Genomic DNA, 6,191 nt, shown 5'->3' on the forward strand with positions numbered 1-6,191 from the left:
CCTAGATTGTTAGAATGGATCTGCAGAAGGACTTGACATTCAGATGGAAGTGAAAAGAAAAGATAGAAAGCATGATTTTCTTGAATCAGGGAAAGAGACTAGATCCTCACCAGGTAGGGGACACAGTGAATTCCTCATAACTTTGTTTGAGTGGGGCCGTTGTCTCTTTCAAGAAAGAAAAAGAAAATTATCATTCTGGATAAAGTAGTAATTAATAAATTTAATAATACAGTGTGGGTAAGAATAAAAGTTTAGGCTTATGCTTTTTTCTATCTTTAAAACGGAAAGGAGAAAATGTAATATTATTTAAGATTGCTATTTCTTAAGTCATGTTATTTATAAGTGGAAATTAAGCATATTACTTTAGGAATCTGATGTGGTAGACCAAAAGTTGATAGAGCCAGACTGGATTGTGGATTGGTTGTCTTCAAATTATTCGAAAAGTTTTACTCAACATAGGCATTATGAATGGCTTTGCATAGGTAGCCAAAGCTGGAGATCTCTCAGCATGGATAAAAGCTGGAGAAACAACATCGCCTACAATAAGGCCTAGAGCACAACTATTTATTAATTAATAGCTAAATGTTCATTCATTCATTCACTCAGTTATTCAGTTATTTGATGAGTTTATACAATGTTTCAAGTACTATGACAGGTAGAGTAGACACAAACAAAAACTTTCAGTCCTAAAAGAGTCACTGATCTTAGCTACAGAGCCCACAAAAGAAGACACATTGTACAAAGAAAGGCTTTAGGATACAAAAGGGGATCAATACTCAATTATGAGGATGTTTGAGCTCAAACTCTTAAAATAATTCCAAGTGTTATGGTTTTTACAGGTGGATTTTTTATTCATTTTGAAAAATAAAGTTATGACCTAGATATTCCTTGAATCCTCTGGCATCTAATTCAGGTATTAATACACAAGCAAATAATTTAATAAAATATACGTTTTTCTATTAGGAAATGGAAGTACTAAATTTTCTTCATTCACTTACTAATAATGACTAAGAAATATAATACTTGGGAGTTGCAAGTATCACCTGGGTATTCCAAAAGGAAGGCAGGAGTCATCCAAAACCACAAGGGAGGTGTTAGAGCTTTCATGTGTCTAAAGGATAGAATCTTGGGGCAAAGGAAAAACCAAGGCCACAGGATTTCCCTGATAGCAGGATGTGTTCAAGCCTGTGGGCCGCTTGGTCAAATAGTGTAATCCCAAATCTAACACATTTAACAATAGAAAATAAAACAAAGGAGACCACAGAACACCTCATAATGCTGAGTTCAGACTTGTAGCACACTGCTGCTGTCTCAAGAGATTATTCTTCCCCTGGCTAAGCCTCTTATGTCTGGCACAATACAAAATTGTCAAATATAAGCTTGATGTCTGTAGAAAAAAATTAATATATTCTCATCCTGGTTATTTATTACAGCCGTGCCAAACTTTCAGCTTCATTACCTAACAATATATGTAAATGATATCCCTAAGTTTTCCTATAAAACCATTTGGTGAGCACATCAATTGATAGGCATCAGAGTTCCCTTTTTTAAAGTCCAAAAAGGGACAATTAAAAAATGATGAGCTATATCTTTAATTAGGTTTTTACTTTCTATTTTCTGTTAATGTAAGCACTAGCATGTACTCAGTCGATTTTATGTTCTTTGTGGTACAAAGTAATTTGCAATTCTTCTTTCCAACTTCAATGTATTGATAGGGCATAAAGTCTACTCTTAAATACAATCAAGCAATATTTAGTTAATTGATTTGGACACTGTATTTGAGATCTGCTGCTGCATAACAAGTTAAACTTTTTCTTTCTTCTTTATTGGATATTTTCTTTATTTACATTTCAAATGTTACCACATTTCCCGGTTTTCCTCCTACCTTCCCTGAAACCCCCTATCCGATGCTCCCTCCTCCTGCTTCTATGAAGGTGTTGCCCCACCCACATACCCATTCCTGCATCTCTGCCTTAGCATTCCCCTTCACTGGGGCATCAAGAGTTCACATGACTAAGGGCCTCTCCTCCCATTGATACCCAACAAGGCCATCCTCTGCTATATATGAAGCTGGAGCCATGGGTCCCTCCATGTGGACTCTTTGGTTGGTTGTTTAGTCCATGGGTGTGCTTGGGGGTCCAGTTGCTTGGTAGTTTTGTTCTTCCTATGAGGGTGCAAATCCTTCAGCTCCTTCATTCCTTTCTCTCTCCATTGGTGACCCAGTGCTCAATCCAATGGTTCACTATAGCATCCTCCTCTGGCAGAGCCTCTCAGGAAACAGCTATGCCAGTTTCCTGTCATCAAGCACTTCTTGGCATACACAATAGTGTCTGAGGGTGACTGTGAATGGGATAGATTCCCAGGTGGGGCAGTCTCTAGATTGTCTTCAGGCTCTGCTCCATACTTTGTCTCCATATTTCCTCCCGTGAGTATTTTGTTTGCCTTTCTAAGAAGGACCAAAGCATCCATACTTTGATCTTCCTTCTTCTTGAGCTTCTTCTGTTCTATGAATTGTATAGTGGGGATTCTGAGTTTGGGGGTTAATATCCACTTATTAGTGAGTGCATACCATGTGTGTTCTTTTGTTATTGGATTATCACACTTAGGGTGATATTTTCTAGTTCCATCCATTTGCCTAAGAATTTCATGAAATTGTTGTTTTTAATAGCTGAATAGTACACCATTGTGTAAATGTACCATATTTTCTCTATCCATTCCTCTTTCCAGCTTCTGATTATTATAAATAATGCTGCTATGAACACAGTAGAACAAGTTTCCTTGTTATATCTTGAATCATTTTTTGGGCATATGCCCAGGAGTGGTATAGCTGGGTCCTCAGGTAATACTATGTCCAATTTTCTGAGGAACCTTCAGACTGAGTGGTTGTACTAGTGTACAATTCCATCAACAATGGAGGAGTGTTCCTCTTTCTCCACATCCTTGCCAGCATCTGCTGTCTCCTGACTTTTTGATCTTAGCCATTCTGATTGATATGAGGTGGAATCTCAGGGTTGTTTTTAATTTGCATTTCCCTAAGGATGTTGAACATTTCTTTAGGTGCTTCTCGGCCATTGGATATTCCTTAGTTGAGAATTCTTTGTTTAGCTCTGTACCACATTTTAATAGGGTTATTTGGTTCTCTGGAGTCTAACGCCATGAGTTATATATTGATCATTAGCCCTCTATTGGATGTAGGGTTGGTAATGATCTTTCCCCAATTTGTTGTTTGCCATTTTGTTTTATTGACAGTGTCCTTTGCCTTACAGGAACTTTGCAAAAATGTGGTATCTTTACACAATGGAATACTACTCAGCAATTAGAAACAATGAATTCACAAAATTTTTAGTCAAATGGTTTGATCTGGAAAATATCATCCTAAGTGAGGTAACCCAATCACAAAAGAATACACATGGAATGCAATCTCTGATAAGTGGATATTAATTAGCCCAGAAGCTCTGAATACCCAAGGCACAAATTGCATAACAAATGACTCCCATGAAGAAGTATGGAGAGGGTCCTGATCCTGGAAAGGATTGATCTAGCATGGGAAGGGAATATAAGGACAGAGAAAAAGGAGGGAGGTGATTGGAGAAGGGATGGAGAGAAGAAGGTTTATGGGACATATAGGGAGGGGGGATCCGGGAAAGGGGAAATCATTTGGAATGTAAACAAAGAATATAGAAAATAAAAATATTAAAAAAAATCCAGCAACTAGAATTCTTACCTTAATCATTATAAATAGACAGAGTCTAAGAAACATAACCCTGCATTCAGTGTTCACCTGCTGTATGCCAGATACTGTGAAAAGGATCAAAATTCCCTTACATACATTCCATTTTTCTTTTCATAAGCCTTATTATAAAAATGTAAATAAATAAAAACACTACATACCAGACCCAAAGCCTTTGTAAGGTAATGAACTTATGTTCTGTTAGAACTGCAACTCAAAGTGGAATCTATGAAGTTCCATATTAAATTTTACTCTTTAAGTATTGAATATATTTTATGTATTCATCTAATTAAAAAAAAGCCCAAAATCCATGACAGCATTTCAATCAGAAAAAACTACTCTGTTCCCTTAACTCATCAATGACCTGAAATCAATGACCACATCATTCCCTTGTGCTTAGCTTTTCTTCATGTTACAGTGTATCCACAAGTAAGTACATTTGTCAACATCTACACATACATTAGTGACTTGATTCTGCATGAGAGAAAAGATGTGATTCATTTGTTTTTGAGGTCATGTGACCTTGCTTAATAGTGTAGATTCTAAGTCCTATATGTATTCTAACTTCTCTATTATATACATATATGTATATAATCTATATCAGTGTGTGTGTGTGTGTGTGTGTGTGTGTGTGTGTGTGTGTGTATTAGAGTAGATTAGTATCCATCCACTTGACCTGAGCCAGCAGGAACAGGGGTCCTGAATGACAAGGTGTTGAGTGAAAGACCAGGGATAAGAAATAAAGAAGATGAGAACAACGATGACAAAGGCTATAGTTAGGACCAGGAGCTCTTCTATAAGCCTATGATGCAGTCCACGCAAGTTTACTAAGAAGTACAGTATTTGAGATACTATTTGTAGCCAAAGTCAGATCATGTTGACAGAGAGAACAAGAGATACCTCATATGTGTGTGTGTGTGTGTGTGTGTGTGTGTGTTTGTGTGTGTGTGTATGTGTATGATTCCCATTTGTCTCAAATACATTTCATTTTGATTTTCATAAGCCCCATGAGGTAGATAATAAAGAGGTAGGTACTAATATCAATGTACCTCCCTTATCAATGAGGAAACTGAAGCTAGCAGGATGAAATCACTTGGCCAAATCTTGTTGAAGTGAAAATTTAAGACTGAGTGGGTCTACTTTCAAAGCATGTACTCACCTCAACTGGCTGTGTTGTTTGATTTTTATCATTTCCCTGAAAATTGTTAAATACTATCTTGATTCTTTAAGAAGTAAAAGTATTTGTCAATTGTTTTTCAATCTGAACACCACTTAACATGAATCTCTTTAGGGCTTGGGGAAATTATTTCCCAGAAGAGTTTAAACCAAAAGAAATCTGAGAATACACCATTTTTAAAATTTCAATAATCTACCAAGTTTATCCTTTTTTGTAGTCATTTTATCCTTTTTATGTACAATAATTACATATTGTACAACTAACATGTACATTTTCGTGCTTTTAGAATTTGTTTTAATTTTTATGATATTTCTATGGAATATTATGTAGCTGTTAAAAAGATAGAGAAAAATGTAAGTGATCTCCAAGAAAATCACAAAAGGTGCAGAAAATCCATCACTGTCTGTGGCATTACTGTCTAAAGTATAAAATAAAAAGAGAGGACAAAGGAGAGAAGAGCCCGATACTGTGGCCTGGACACACAGATGACCAAACAGAGTTACAGGGTTTATAGGTCCAAATAAGCTAAGCAACTTCGTTTCTTCTCTGGAGGAGGCTGGAAACAGTGCCCATGTCTTCAGAGTTATACCATTTTAAACAAAGTCCCCTCACTTCCTGACTTCCGGGTTAGTCAGGCAGGCATGTACAAACCCTAAGTGGAAAGAGAAGGTGTAAATACTTGCTCTCTTAAAGTCCCCAAATCAGTGCAAGTGTTGCTAGCTGCAGTATGAATGCAGCAGAAATAATTTGGTCCTGAGAGGACTTGTGACAGCACTCTAAACAGGAAGGCATCATGAGGAAGTACACAGGAGCACTGCACCTTGGACAGACAGATGCAATGAATTAATAAGAGGTGAGATTATATAGGTCAACTGCACAGGCCTTGAGACTGGAGAACCATGCTCTTCAACCAGTCAATGCAAGCTTTGTGGTTTTCTAGGAACAATGGGCAGTGAATATAAGAAGAGAGAGGGAGAGATCAAAACAGTAAGTATTCAGTTGGCAGGGGTTGGGGTGAGGGTTGTATGTCCACATTCCCACAGAATACAAGGTACAAGAACAAAAGAGCTTGCTGTTTTTCTGTATGCTACAAGTATATAAACACTTGGAAATACAATATATTTAAACAGAAAAGGGAAAGCCCATGACATGGTAGCACCTGAGGCCCCTCCACCTGCAATTAGATGAAATAAATTAGCAATTTACAAGTACTTCCATTTTAAAAAGATCATGTAGGATAACTCAAAAACTTTTTTACAGAAAATTTTAAGTATCAGTATTTGT

The sequence above is a fragment of the Apodemus sylvaticus genome, chromosome 16, assembly GCF_947179515.1.
Source record: "Apodemus sylvaticus chromosome 16, mApoSyl1.1, whole genome shotgun sequence".
Lineage (NCBI taxonomy): Eukaryota > Metazoa > Chordata > Mammalia > Rodentia > Muridae > Apodemus > Apodemus sylvaticus.